Here is a 16,353-nt window from a genome sequence, read left to right on the forward strand (position 1 = left end):
GTCTGTGATTTAAACAGCCCAGCGCTGCTCCCGACACAGGGAAAATTAATCCTGCAGGGAGACCTACGTCGGCACTTGTGCAGGTGAAGCCAAAGGGAAGATTTGCTTCATCATATTTTCTAGTCTTTGGCTTAGAATGAAGTTGGTTAGGAAACATATTCAGCGATGCTTCATCTCCTGCTTTGCGTTTGTGTGGGCGCCCGTGCTAGCAGTGTCCAAGCGTTGTTTTTTTTTTTTCCCCTTTTCAGGCAGCGCCCCCCCTGCAATGGCTCTGCGCCCCCCCTAGGGGGCGGGCCCCACACTTTGGGAACGTCTGATTTAGAGTTTAATATTGACATCACCACAAAAGTAAGACAAACACTCGATTCTTATTTAATGTAGATTTTTTTTTATTCTTTAAAACTTTAAACTTTAAACAAAGCAATGAAAAATGAGAGAAGAAATTGGAAAAAAGAAAAAGCTACAGAATGCAGTGTGAAAGTAAGACCAGCATAAAAGTCACATATAGTTCAGGACTGGGAACACTGGTCTCTCCTGAGTGGCTCTGAGACCAGAGTGTGGGAGCCCTGGGTGGCCTCACAGGTCACAGAGCCCACCTTCATCCAGTGGTCTGCAGGGAACCTCAGGGTGCTGCTCCAGCTGTAGAGGCCGTCGTTCTCCTGCACCACGGGGCTCCTGCTCTCCTCCCAGCTGATGCTGCCACTGCCATCCACCTTCCAGGACAGACTCCAGTCTGAGGGGAAGCCCTTGTTGGCCAGACACATGAGCGTGGCCTTCCCCTGTTTCAGCTCCTCACTGGAGGGACCCAGCACCTTCAGGGCGGGGCGGGTATCACCTAGGAAACACCAATCAGCTTAGAGGACAGGAACCACAATTTGAATTTCTCCGTTAAGAAGTTTCTGTCAGGTGTTTTGTCTGCTCCACCAGTCATTAACTCACACATTGTTTCACTTCCCTTTAAGAAACCTCTCATGCATATCAGCACAGAGAGAATCATCACACAGTTTGACCTGAAATATGTTCAAACTGCACTGGAAATAAAAGAAGCAGATGTGGAAACATTTACAAAAACAAGTTTAGCTTCAAAATCATCAGTTATCTATAACACATCACTTGTTGGAGATAAGAAACTTAATAGCAGTACTTGAATGATGTGGATTATTTTTTTTTACTGCTTACATGATTTTAATGACATTTGAAATGATATCTGCTACAACAGAAACACCAGACGTGCTGCACACTGTCAAATGCCCATCTTTAACTTCTGGAAATAAAATAAGCAGATATGGCAACAATTATACAAGATGTTAAGCTTCAAAAACCTCCGTTCTGTATAATACACAAGTTTTCTACTTACCTCGTGTGAATTTCAGTCATTTATTGTAGTGCTTTTATGATTTCTAAGTAAATTCTACATTTTTACTGACTAAGTAAAAGACCAGAAATCTTTATCTTCACTCTGTTTAACTTGAGGACAGTTACATTTAATTCATCTTAGAAACAGTGACTGTGATTTAAAACTAGAAAATAATCACAGGCTGATGACAGTTTATATTATTTACACAATGCATTGTCTTTATGTCAGAAATGTCGACATCAAATCGAATTAAAGCTGATGGAGTCAGCCTCCAGTGTATAATGGTTATAATATTACCTCTACATGAATACTTCATTGTTATAAAGCTAACATTTAAACCTACATATAGTTTCTTTAAAAACATTATAATCTTACTTCCAACTTGCAGTCTGGTTCCTCCACCAAAAGTCCACCACAGTGATACAAACTCACTGAGCCGCCGTACAAAAACCTCTGACTGTAGAGAGACACGGCTCTCTGACTCTAACAGACTGAATTAAAATCAAAAGCTCTCAAGAGTTAACCAGACATATATCTCAATAATCCTCAAGTCAACTCTGATGTTTTATATTATTTGTTAATATTGATTTTAACATTTATTCTGAAGCTAACTTTGTGTCTTCATGAAAATTGATCTAAAAACTATTTTAATTTTTTTTGTTTTCTGGCACACTGAACAGAAAAGTCAAGATAACCACAAGAAAGAAATCTGATAAAATAAAAGAGGTTTAAGTTCGACTTACTTCCAACTTGCAGTCTGGTTCCTCCACCAAAAGTCCACCACAGTGATACAAACTCATTGAGGCGCCGTACAAAAACCTCTGACTGTAGAGAGACACGGCTCTCTGACTCTGAAACAAACAAACTCATCAATATGAATTGTTTTTATCATAGCTTTACAACATATTAATAGTGTAATTTTAAAATTAAAATAAAATAAACACAATAAAATAAAGTTCCAAAAATATAATTTGAGAATTTACATTTTATAGTTGTTAAGATACATCACTACAAAAGCTCTCTGTCACAGCTGCGGGTTTTATTGGAAGGACCCAAACGCGGACTCAGATTCAGGGAGTGAGTTTTATTTAATGTAAGTGAAGCACATAACAGGAACGGGTATGGCGTGAACAAAACTGGGGAAAAACTACAAACCAAACCTGAAACGTGAGACAACACAGGGGATGGCCAGCAGGAAACGAGATGCGGATGAAACACCAGTGAGACGCAGATGCTCCAACAAAGAGCAAACACACACTAATATACACACACAAGGAAACAAGGAAATGGCAGACAGGAGGAAGACAGTTGATTCTAATTACACAAGACTGGGAGGATGTAACCTGAAAACATTACCATAGAACCAAAAATACTAAGCAATGGGAGGAACAGAGAACATTAAACTCTGAACAATCACAAATTACCCAAAATAAACAAAACCACAGAACATTAATTAACCTAAAACATAAACATGGCGTCCACAGACTCTGGACCACGACACTTCCACCTTCTTTCTCAAAACTCTAAACATTAAATTGAATTTTCAATCTACATTCACAAAACCTCAAACTGCACAAATACATCAAAACAGTTTTACTGAAATCTTTGCCCATTCTTCTTTGCAAAACAGCTCCAGCTCAGTCAGATTAGATGGACAGCGTTTGTGAACAGCAGTTTTCAGATCTTGCCACAGATTCTCGATGGGATTTAGATCTGGACTTTGACTGGGCCGTTCTAACACATGGATATGTTTTGTTTTAAACCATCGCATTGTTGCCCTGGCTTTATGTTTAGGGTCGTTGTCCTGCTGGAAGGTGAACCTCCGCCCCAGTCTCAAGTCTTTTGCAGACTCCAAGAGGTTTTCTTCCAAGACTGTCCTGTATTTGGCTCCATCCATCTTCCCATCAACTCTGACCAGCTTCCCTGTCCCTGCTGAAGAGAAGCACCCCCAGAGCATGATGCTGCCACCACCATATTTGACAGTGGGGATGGTGTGTTCAGAGTGATGTGCAGTATTAGTTTTCCACACATAGCGTTTTGCATTTTGGTCTCATGTGAACAGAGCAGCTTCTTCCACATGTTTGCTGTGTCCCCCACATGGCTTGTGGCAAACTGCAAACGGGACTTCTTATGGTTTCCTGTCAACAATGGCTTTCTTCTTGCCACTCTTCCATAAAGGCCAACTTTGTGCAGTGCACCACTAATAGTTGTCCTGTGGACAGATTGCCCCACCTGAGCTGTAGATCTCTGCAGCTCGTCCAGAGTCACCATGGGCCTCTTGGCTGCATTTCTGATGAGCGCTCTCCTCGTTCGGCCTGTGAGTTTAGGTGGACGGCCTTGTTTTGGTAGGTTTACAGTTGTGCCATACTCCTTCCATTTCTGAATGATGGCTTGAACAGTGCTCCATGGGATGTTCAAAGCTTGGGAAATCTTTTTGTAGCCTAAGCCTGCTTTAGATTTCTCAATACCTTTATCCCTGACCTGTCTGGTGTGTTCTTTGGACTTCATGGTGTTGTTGCTCCCAATATTCTCTTAGACAACCTCTGAGGCCGTCACAGAGCAGCTGTATTTGTACTGACATTAGATTACACACAGGTGCACTCTATTTAGTCATTAGCACTCATCAGGCAACGTCTATGGCAACTGACTGCACTCAGACCAAAGGGGCTGAATAATTACGCACACCCCACTTTGCAGTTATTTATTTGTAAAAAATGTTTGGATTCATGAATGATTTTCGTTCCACTTCTCACGTGTTCACCACTTTGTGTTGGTCTTTCACATGGAATTCCAAAAAAAGTGATCCATGTTTGTGGCTGTAATGTGACAAAATGTGGAAAAGCCACTGTAACACCACACAGTTTACACGAGACAATTTTATTTCTTATATGAATGTTATTTATTTTAACTGTCACAAACAGGATGTGACAAATGATAATAATAACAACTGTACTGCATTAGAACATGCACAGCAGGTGGGATATCCAATCTTTAAGTGATGACGTATGAACCCTGCTTCTGGATCCAAACTATTCTGCATTTTTAAGGCTGTTGTGTTTTTAACATGTCTGTTCTCTAAAACCCAAAAGATGAATTATGGATTTGATCAACTGGTCCCTGAATGCAATTGACACCCTTTTCTCAAAGAGAAGTTTGGGCTTGGGTGAGCCTGAGTGCTGAAGATATCGACCTATTCAGAACCATGATAACAGGGTTCTTGCTGATCGGAGCTGGCTTGGCCCTGACTTATCGAAGAATTAATAAAGCGGAACCTGCTGTTCAAACCCCCACAAGGCTGCCCGCTGGGACTGAAACGATGGGAGAGGCGTGAGTTTCTCAAAATGGGCTCATTGAGTGCAGCACGGATAAGATCTTGGAGAAGCTTACAGCTGCCGTGAATACTCAGAATAAGATCTCTGAGCACAAACTGGATCACATCTTGGAGAAGCTCACTGTGGTCGTGAGTTCTCAGAATCGGCTCTTTGAGCACAAGAATGACAACATCACGGAGCGTAAGTTTGATAACATCATGGAGAAGCTTACGGCTCTCCAACGGGAGATTGAGAGACCAGTGTCGGACTGTTAGAACAGCTTTGAAATTCATACTAAAGTAAAAAGCACCATCACTTCATGTGGATACCACTTTGGCGCCAGCTGTGGTCTCAAGGCTGGAGCTGAACAAAACACCCTGATAACGACTGTGTTTAGTCTGTTCTTCCCATTCCATGCAAGGCCACCTGGGTTGGCTGGAAGACTGTTTACTTAGCCTGGCAGGGCGAAGGACACTGTCTCAGCTAAACTCTGGACACACACAGACATATATATACACATGCAGATGTACACTCATCCCCCCTCCAAACGCCTTCGACGCTTATTCCCCTCCGATCCTGACGGTGGATCAAGGACCAGCGCTTATGCTGCAGGCCCGGATGTGCTGTCTACACTGGCTGTCACCCTTTACCCGCCCCTGTTGCTTGTCATGTGTTTCTTTGGTGTATTAAGAGTTTTTTCATGTGCTGAGGTGTTTTGAGAACACTCCTGAGAAACTCCTCTCTCTCTCTGGCCTGGGTGATGGTACCGCTCTCGAGCTCATGGAGAGCACGCTGTCCTTGCTAGGAACAAATGACGGCGGATTCCTCTTCACTCACGTCTTCCTTGAGCTGGCCTTGACAACTCCCCGCTGCTGGGTGCGAAGGATTCCCAGTCACTTGCAGAAGAAGTGGATCATATTCTCCTGGCTACCAGGAGCTTTGGCATCCAGACGATAATTCCCGACTCCCCTGCGCCCCCACCGATTCTCCCGGGGGCCTCCAACTTGTCAATAGTGGCTAGGATTGCCGAGTCGAGTCGAGTCTTTCCCGTCTCATAGGTTGTCCTGTTATTCTAGAAAACATTTTAACAAGTGATATCTGCGCTGTGGTCATGTTTAACTTTTCCAACCTGTGGTCAGCATCATGCATCAATGTGAATCACTGCAAGGTTTTTTGTACTGAGGGAGTTTTTCAAAACTCTAAAATAACTTTTACAAATTGTTCCTTTTCTTTAATTTTTTTTAAATGTCTTTCACGTTTGAGGCCATGTTTACATGCACAGGTGTAGTTTGAAAAACATTGACCTTTCTATTTATTCTGGCCTATTTTTTACATGTGAACAGCACTTTAATTTGTTGACAGGTCATTTTCTAACTTCTTTCAGGGTGAAGATTCTCAGAAACTCTGTTCATGTGTTTGTGAGTAGATAATTCAATTCAATTCAATTCAATTTTATTTATATAGCGCCAAATCACAACAGATGTCGCCTCAAGGCGCTTCATAGATACAGAGAAAAGCCCAACAATCATATGACCCCCTATGAGCAAGCTCTTTGGCGACAGTGGGAAGGAAAAACTCCCTTTTAACAGGAAGAAACCTCCGGCAGAACCAGGCTCAGGGAGGGGCGGCCATCTGCTGCGACCGGTTGGGGTGAGAGAAGGAAGACAGGATAAAAGACATGCTGTGGAAGAGAGACAGAGATTAATAACAGATATGATTCAATACAGAGAGGTCTGTTAACACATAGTGAGTGAGAAAGGTGACTGGAAAGGAAAAACTCAATGCATCATGGGAATCCCCCGGCAGCCTACATCTATTGCAGCATAACTAAGGGAGGATTCAGGGTCACCTGGTCCAGCCCTAACTATATGCTTTAGCAAAAAGGAAAGTTTTAAGCCTAATCTTAAAAGTAGAGATAGTGTCTGTCTCCCGAATCCAAACTGGAAGCTGGTTCCACAGAAGAGGGGCCTGAAAACTGAAGGCTCTGCCTCCCATTCTACTTTTAAATACTCTAGGAACAACAAGTAGGCCTGCAGAGCGGGAGCGAAGTGCTCTAATAGGGTGATATGGTACTACAAGGTCATTAAGATAAGATGGGGCCTGATTATTTAAGACCTTGTATGTGAGGAGCAGGATTTTGAATTCAATTCTGGATTTAACAGGAAGCCAATGAAGGGAAGCCAAAACAGGAGAAATATGCTCTCTCTTTCTAGTCCCTGTCAGTACTCTTGCTGCAGCATTTTGGATTAGCTGAAGGCTTTTCAGTGAGTTTTTTGGACATCCTGATAATAATGAATTGCAGTAGTCCAGCCTGGAAGTAATAAATGCATGAACTAGTTTTTCAGCGTCACTCTGAGACAGGATATTTCTAATTTTAGAGATGTTGCGCAAATGGAAGAACGCAGTCTTACATATTTGTTTAATATGTGCGTTGAAGGACATATCCTGGTCAAAAATGACTCCAAGGTTCCTCACAGTGTTACTGGAGGCCAAGGTAATGCCATCCAGAGTAAGAATCTGGTTAGATACCATATTTCTAAGCTTTTCAGCGCCGAGTACAATGACCTCAGTTTGATCTGAGTTAAGAAGCAGAAAGTTAGTGACCATCCAAGTCTTTATGTCTTTAAGACATTCCTGCAGTTTAACTAATTGGTGTGTGTTATCTGGCTTCATGGACAGATAGAGCTGGGTGTCATCTGCATAGCAGTGAAAATGTATGCTATGTCTTCTAATGATGCTGCCTAGGGGAAGCATGTATAATGTAAACAGAATTGGTCCTAGCACCGAACCCTGTGGAACTCCATAATTAACCTCAGTGTGTGAAGAGGACTCTCCATTTACATGCACAAATTGGAGTCTATTAGATAGATATGATACAAACCACTGCAGTGCAGTACCTGTAATACCTACAGCATGTTCTAATCGCTCTAATAGGATATTATGGTCAACAGTATCGAATGCTGCACTAAGGTCAAGAAGGACAAGCACAGAGATGAGTCCACTGTCAGAGGCCATAAGAAGATCATTTGTAACCTTCACTAAAGCTGTTTCTGTGCTGTGATGAGCTCTGAAACCTGACTGAAACTCTTCAAATAAACCATTCCTCTGCAGATGATCTGTTAGCTGTTTGACAACTACTCTTTCAAGGATTTTTGATATGAAAGGAAGGTTGGAGATTGGCCTATAATTAGCTAAGACTGCTGGGTCTAGAGATGCTTTTTGAGTAAAGGTTTAACTGCAGCCACCTTGAAGGCCTGTGGTACATAGCCGATTATTAGAGATAGGTTGATCATATTTAAGATCGAAGAATTAATTAATGGCAGGACTTCTTTGAGCAGTTTTGTAGGAATGGGGTCTAAAAGACACGTTGATGGTTTGGAGGAAGTAATTATTGAAGTTAACTCAGAAAGATCGATTGGAAAAAAAGAGTCTAACTTAACATCAATGGAACTAAGAGTAGCTGTAGATAATATTACATCTGTGGGATAATTATTGGTAAGTTTTTCTCTAATGATAAAAATTTTATTTGTGAAGAAGTTCATGAAGTCATCACTAGTTAACGTTAAAGGGATGGTTGGCTCAAAAGAGCTCTGACTTTTTGTCAGCCTGGCTACAGTGCTGAAGAGAAACCTGGGGTTGTTCTTATTTTCTTCAATCAGTGATGAGTAGTAAGCTGTTCTGGCTTTGCGGAGGGCTTTCTTATAAAGCAACAAACTATTTCTCCAGGCTAAATGATGATCCTCTAAATTTGTGACACGCCATTTCCTCTCCAGATTACGAGTCATCTGCTTTAGGGTACGTGTTTGAGAATTATACCACGGGGTCAGGTACTTCTGATTAGAGACCTTAGTTTTCACTGGAGCTACAGTATCCAGAGTCGTACGTAGTGAGGAGGTGAAATTATTAACAAGATAATCGACCTCTGTTGGAGTAGCGTTCAGATAGCTGCTCTGCTCCGTGTTGGCACAGGGCATTGACGACGACAACAGTGGCTGGACTATATTCTTAAACTTAGTTACAGCGCTTTCAGAAAGACATCTACTTTGATAAAGTCCACTCTCCACTGCTGCGTAATCAATTATTGTAAATGTAAGTACAGTATTTCTTTTTTTTATGTGAACAAAATCAGATTGTGTCTTACAAGGACAAATGTGTGTGCTTTTATCTTCAGGCAACACTGTCTTATAGTTAGTATGTTTTTTTTTGGGCATTTTTCCCATCATTGGATAGTAAAACAGTGAAGACAGACAGGAAAGTGGGAAAGACACACATTAAAGGGCCACAGCTTAGACTCAAATCCAGGCTGCTGCCCCCTCCCATGACCCACTGAGCTAAACTGGCACCCTGCACAGTCCTGATTGGCCAACACTTGGATTGGGGTGAGGAAATCTCCTTTCCAAAAAATCGTTCTTTTGAAATAAATTACAGTGGACATTGTGAAAAACTGATTAACTGATAAACAGCATCAACTATTTGAGCCAAGTAGCTGTTGTTTTCAGTCAGATGATTTGCATAGAGATGCACTTTGCATCAGCAGCACCATGCTCCAGTGCTCTGGGAGAGTTTATAGTCCTGAGAGTTGAACACTGGATGACTGACAGCTGTCCTTCATCACAACAGAAGCCACAGAAATCCTCCTCATCAAAAACATGACTTTGATCTGCGTCCTCATCTGGACTCTCCTCTGCTGCTGCTTCACAGGTAAAGTCCAGAGAATCAAACTCCTCTCCTCTATCAACATCTGTCCCTCTGAAATGAAGCCCACAAAACCATGAAGCTGCTTTATGTTTTTGTCTCTGTGTCCTCAGAGTCCAGAGGACAGATCACAGTGACTCAGCCTGGAGCAGTGAGCTCTGCTGTGGGAGCAACTGTGACCATCAAGTGTACGACCAGTCAGGATGTTTATAGCTCCAACCTTTTAGCCTGGTACCAACAGAAAGATGGAGGAGTTCCTAAACGTCTCATTTATTCTGCTAGCAATCGACAATCAGGGATTCCAGCTCGTTTTACAGGCAGTGGATCAAACTCTGACTTCACTCTGACCATCAGTGGAGTCCAGGCTGAAGATGCAGCAGTTTATTACTGTCAGAGTTTTCACTGGCTGAACAGTCAGTGGGTGTTCACACAGTGAAAAACAGTCGTACAAAAACCTCCCTCAGTCAGACTGAACAGAAACTGAAGTTACTGCTGCAGCTGGAAGATACTGCAGAGACTGATGCAGTTCACTGAGGACACACACACACACACACACACACACACACACACACACACACACACACACACACACACACACACACACAGCTTCTATATTGCTGAAATATTTCTGCTTTCAGAATAAATTAGCATCAAAACATCCATCCATACCTTTACTATCTGCAGTGTCACATTCAGGAAGTGAATAAATAACAAGTCATAAAAAATGTCACTAGAATGAGCACATTGAGGCTTTTATTCTTCATTGAGAATAATATGCTCAAATATTTAGTGTGAACTCTAAAAATAATGTAGTGATTCAAAATTGAGGACTTTACTGTGTTTGAATAGTTATGATTGATAAGGACGATCATATTCACAGAATTACTTTAACAGCTGACGTTGTTGGAAATGCATGAAACATTTAGAATTTTAAATGATGTGACGTCTCATGCTATTAGTATCATCATCAAAGATCATCCTGGAAAATATTTGCTCATAGGGGGCTCTCTGATTGTTGGGGTTGTTCTGTATTCTTGTAAGTCTTTTTTTATGTTACAATAGTGACTGTTGTGAGTTGATGTTACATAAATAAAACTGAATTGGACTGAACTGAATATTTTTTAGTTCCCACAACTGTTTCACGAAGAAAACCTGTAGAAATAAAGTGTTTCTGACCAGTAAGATGGTAGAAAGCTTTTATTTTGAAAACACCCAGGAACTAATGAGTTTGTTGAAAAAGTGGATTACAGTGACTTAAAGGGAGCAGGAGAGCATACACTTTGAAATACTGATGGATTATGACACAATTATGATTTAGAGATTTCCAACAGTGCCTGAATCACATTAATGTTTATCGTTTGAGCTGCTTCAAAATGCCTTTGACTTTTAATTATCAGTTTTCTCAAGTTTCATTTCATGCAAAAGTTGACTTCATGAGTCAAGTAATGTGTCTTATCCTGACATTTTCCCTCTTGCATGAAGTTTAGTTAAGTTCTGCTGTGTTCTATTAAAATATCAGAATTATTTAGGACCAGGAGCATGTGGGTCCATGCAGATTCAGGACTAAGTGAAGAGGATGCTGGAGCCTCTCTCAGATGCTATTGGGAAAAGAGACAGGATACACCCAGGATAGATAAAGAGATGGACAACCATTCATACTCACATTTTCATGTTTGATCATTTTAAAGTCACCAGTCATACCTGTCTGACCGCACTCAGTTCATTCAATTAAAATCCTTCACTTCTCAGCCTTCTCCTCTATCTACTGGGGTGCCCCAGGGATCTGTCCTCGGGCCCCTTCTTTTCATCATTTACCTTCTTCCTCTCGGACATATTTTTCGTAAATATAATATTCAGTTCCACTGCTATGCCGATGACACCCAGCTTTACCTCTCTACCAAACCCGATTCTACTCTTCCTCCACCCTCCCTTACCCTCTGCTTAGCTGAACTCAATTCCTGGTTCTCATCCAACTTTCTTAAACTCAACAGCAATAAATCAGAACTTCTCCTGGTTGGCACTAAACGGTTGCTATCCAGAATTAACAATTTCTCTCTCACCATCAATAATTCGCTGGTCCCTATCTCTCCCTCTGTGAAAAGCTTGGGTGTCATTCTTGATAGCACATTATCTTTTAATTCACATATCAATAATGTCACACGTGCAGCATATTTTCAACTCCGTAATATCAATCGCCTCCGCCCTTTCCTCACTCCTCATGCCACTGCCATTCTCGTCCATAATCTTGTTATCTCTCGAATTGATTACTGTAACTCACTATTATTTGGCCTTACACAAAAATCCATTAACAAGCTCCAACGTGTCCAGAATTCTGCTGCCCGTATTATTACTAGGACTTCCTCTACCCACCACATCTCCCCAATCCTGAAGCAGCTTCACTGGCTCCCGGTTAAATTTCGCATCCATTTTAAAATAATCATTTATACATTTAAGGTTATTCATTCTCTCTCTCCACCATACCTCTCCGATTTAGTACAGATGAACTTCCCATCACGGTGCCTCAGATCTTCATCTTCTCTTTCTTTCTCCGTTCCTTCCGCTCGTCTGATCACAATGGGGGGCGGGGCTTTTAGTTGCTCTGACCTCAGAAACATTACTTCATTCCCTCTTTTTAAGTCCACCCTCAAAACTCATCTGTTTAAAATTGCTTATGTTTAAACCTCTGTATGCTCTTAACTTTTATCTGTTATTTTTATTATTGTGTATATTTCAAGTTTTTGTGTTTTTATATGTTGTACAGTGTCCTTGGGTGCTTTGAAAGGCGCTATTTTTAAATAAAATGTATTATTATTATTATTATTATTACCAGTTAACCTAACCACAGTATCTGCATGTCTTTGGATGTGGAAGGAAACCGGAGAGAGCCCACAGAAACACTGGAGGAACCTGCAACCTCCACAAAGAAAGTCCCCAGCCTGGATGAACCCAGGACCATCCTGCTGTTAAAGCAATAAGTGTTAAAGCTATAATGAGAATCACACAATGATTTTTCCTAAGCTTTGCTGTCATGTCTTAAATAAAAAAAACTACCTCACTGCAGGTTAGCATAATACTCGATAAAACACAAACTGGAAAAACACAGTATTTATGACATGGAAGTGAAGTCTCCCTGTAATCTTCCAAAGAATATAAAAGCATATTTTAATTTTAATTTAATTACATTTTAATTGCAGCAGCTTCTTCAAACTTCTTTCCTGTGGTAGAAAGGTGATTACTTGGGTTAAGATACCCCCCACCAAAAAAATTAAACCAAAACAAAAAAGAAAGGAAAGAAAAAAGCTTGAAAAATTCCCAAAAATAACTGTGATAAACTGATAGATCCACTTATAAATGATTCTTCAGATCAACTGAATCTGTCTTACAGTCAGATGATTTCCATAGAGAGGCACTTTGCATCAGCAGCACCATGCTCCAGTGCTCTGGGAGAGTTTATAGTCCTGAGAGTTGAACACTGGATGACTGACAGCTGTCCTTCATCACAACAGAAGCCACAGAAATCCTCCTCATCAAAAACATGACTTTGATCTGCGTCCTCATCTGGACTCTCCTCTGCTGCTGCTTCACAGGTAAAGTCCAGAGAATCAAACTCCTCTCCTCTATCAACATCTGTTCCTCTGAAATGAAGCCCACAAAACCATGAAGCTGCTTTATGTTTTTGTCTCTGTGTCCTCAGAGTCCAGAGGACAGATCACAGTGACTCAGCCTGGAGCAGTGAGCTCTGCTGTGGGAGCAACTGTGAACATCAAGTGTACGACCAGTCAGGATGTTTATGGCAACAGCTATTTACACTGGTACCAACAGAAAGATGGAGGAGTTCCTAAACTGCTCATTTACTATGCTAGCACTCGAGAATCAGGGATTCCAGCTCGTTTTACAGGCAGTGGATCAAACTCTGACTTCACTCTGACCATCAGTGGAGTCCAGGCTGAAGATGCAGCAGTTTATTACTGTCAGAGTTTTCATGTTATCAACAGTCAGCTTGTGTTCACACAGTGAAAAACAGTCGTACAAAAACCTCCCTCAGTCAGACTGAACAGAAACTGAAGTGACTGCTGCAGCTGGAAGATACTGCAGAGACTGATACAGTTCACTGAGGACACACACACACACACACACACACACACACACACACACACACACACAGTGATAGAGTGAAAATGTTATTGTTGCTAAAGAAAAAATAATTTGGAAATCTGTCTGTATCTCAGTCAATCAAATTTTGACCTTTGACCTCTGCTTCATAGCAGCTCAAATTCATGTGAACCAATTCCTGAATATTGCTCATTATGAAAACATTTCTTAAAGAAAGAGAAAAAAACACAAGTAAATCACCAAAATCAGTGAGTCACAATTGTCTGCATAACTTGTAAAAATACTTCAAATAGAAACTTTAAGTCCAATTTTCTCAGGTTTGTAGATTTTTTTCTTTTTTGCTGTTCAATACTAGTCTGATAACTTTGTCTTGCAGTTCTAATAAAATTGATTCATGTTTGTGGCTGTAATGTGACAAAATGTGGGAAAGTTCAAGGGGGCCAAATACTTTTGTAAGCCACTGTATGTGTGTCCTAATTAGGATAGGGATTTATATTGGCGTGAGGGACTGTAGCCTATAAGTTCTTATTGTTAAATGATAGTTATGAGATGGTGTGTTTCAGGTGATTTTACAGAAAAACACCAAAATAATGTACTGCATTACTTTAAAAAAGTACTCTGCATAATAGAATACTTTAAGATACCTACCTCAACACTGATCACGGCTTTTGACTCATTCTTATATTGTGCTTTTCTACTCCACCTGAGAACTCAAACTGCTTTATATAACAAGCTACAACATGCTGAAACATTCATTAAACAGCATGCAATGACTTTGCAGGAATAACGGCGGTGTCGCTCAATATTCTCAGTAATAAAATCATAATCTCTAAGTTCTTATCAATTCCCCTTCGCACTTATTCTTTAACATAAACTTCGCTTAACTTCATGTATTCAAAGTGACTTAATTCTACTGACTCATATTGACTTTCTACAGATAGCACACTGGTTTCCAATAAGAATCCTGGAAATCATTATTTAGAGTTTAATATTGACATCACCACAAAAGTAAGACAAACACTCGATTCTTATTTAATGTAGATTTTTTTTATTCTTTAAAACTTTAAACAAACTTTAAACTTTAGACAAAGCAATGAAAAATGAGAGAAGAAATTGAAAAAAAAAAAAAGCTACAGAATGCAGTGTGAAAGTAAGACCAGCATAAAAGTCACATATAGTTCAGGACTGGGAACACTGGTCTCTCCTGAGTGGCTCTGAGACCAGAGTGTGGGAGCCCTGGGTGGCCTCACAGGTCACAGAGCCCACCTTCATCCAGTGGTCTGCAGGGAGCCTCAGGGTGCTGCTCCAGCTGTAGAGGCCGTCGTTCTCCTGCACCACGGGGCTCCTGCTCTCCTCCCAGCTGATGCTGCCACTGCCATCCACCTTCCAGGACAGACTCCAGTCTGAGGGGAAGCCCTTGTTGGCCAGACACATGAGCGTGGCCTTCCCCTGTTTCAGCTCCTCACTGGAGGGACCCAGCACCTTCAGGGTGGGGCGGGTATCACCTAGGAAACACCAATCAGCTTAGAGGACAAGAACCACAATTTGATTTTCTCCGTTAAGAAGTTTCTGTCAGGTGTTTTTTCTGCTCCACCAGTCATTAACTCACACATTGTTTCACTTCCCTTTAAGAAACCTCTCATGCATATCAGCACAGAGAGAATCATCACACAGTTTGAGCTGAAATATGTTCAAACTACACTGGAAATAAAAGAAGCAGATGTGGAAACATTTACAAAACAAGTTTAGCTTCAAAATCATCAGTTATCTATAACACATCACTTGTTAGAGATAAGAAACTTAATAGCACTACTTGAATGATGTGGATTAATTTCTTTTTACTGCTTACATGATTTTAATGACATTTGAAATGATATCTGCTACAACAGAAACACCAGACGTGCTGCACACTGTCAAATGCCCATCTTTAACTTCTGGAAATAAAATAAGCAGATATGGCAACAATTATACAAGATGTTAAGCTTCAAAAACCTCCGTTCTGTATAATACACAAGTTTTCTACTTACCTCATGTGAATTTCAGTCATTTATTGTAGTGCTTTTATGATTTCTAAGTAAATTCTACATTTTTACTGACTAAGTAAAACACCAGAAATCTTTATCTTCACTCTGTTTAACTTGAGGACAGTTACATTTAATTCATCTTAGAAACAGTGACTGTGATTTCAAACTAGAAAATAATCACAGGCTGATGACAGTTTATATTATTTACACGATGCATTGTCTTTATGTCAGAAATGTCGACATAAAATCGAATTAAAGCTGATGGAGTCAGCCTCCAGTGTATAATGGTTATAATATTACCTCTACATGAATACTTCATTGTTATAAAGCTAACATTTAAACCTACATATAGTTTCTTTAAAAACATAATCTTACTTCCAACTTGCAGTCTGGTTCCTCCACCAAAAGTCCACCACAGTGATACAAACTCACTGAGGCGCCGTACAAAAACCTCTGACTGTAGAGAGACACGGCTCTCTGACTCTAACAGACTGAATTAAAACCAAAAGCTCTCAAGAGGTAACCAGACATATATATATCTCAATAATCCTCAAGTCAACTCTGATGTTTTATATTATTTGTTAATATCGATTTTAACATTTATTCTGAAGCTAACTTTGTGTCTTCATGAAAATTGATCTAAAAACTATTTTAATGATTTTTGTTTTCTGGCACACTGAACAGAAAAGTCAAGATAACCACAAGAAAGAAATCTGATAAAATAAAAGAGGTTTAAGTTCGACTTACTTCCAACTTGCAGTCTGGTTCCTCCACCAAAAGTCCACCACAGTGATACAAACTCATTGAGGCGCCGTACAAAAACCTCTGACTGTAGAGAGACACGGCTCTCTGA

At 40.6% G+C, this 16,353-nt stretch overlaps 2 pseudogenes across 1 annotated transcript; both read right to left on the reverse strand.

Moving 5' to 3' along the window:
• Positions 1 to 410: 410 nt before the first annotated feature.
• Positions 411 to 1,853, reverse strand: LOC146492589 (Ig kappa-b4 chain C region pseudogene; annotated as a pseudogene). Its single transcript, XR_014872026.1, has 2 exons — positions 1,733 to 1,853; positions 411 to 835 (listed from the first exon to the last, which is right to left on the reverse strand). The product of XR_014872026.1 is annotated as an Ig kappa-b4 chain C region pseudogene (transcript).
• A 12,693-nt stretch (positions 1,854 to 14,546) lies between these two features.
• Positions 14,547 to 15,996, reverse strand: LOC146492590 (Ig kappa-b4 chain C region pseudogene; annotated as a pseudogene).
• Between the last annotated feature and the right edge of the window lie 357 nt (positions 15,997 to 16,353).

This window comes from Neolamprologus multifasciatus, chromosome 22 (genome assembly GCF_963576455.1).
Source record: "Neolamprologus multifasciatus chromosome 22, fNeoMul1.2, whole genome shotgun sequence".
Classification (NCBI taxonomy): Eukaryota; Metazoa; Chordata; class Actinopteri; order Cichliformes; family Cichlidae; genus Neolamprologus; species Neolamprologus multifasciatus.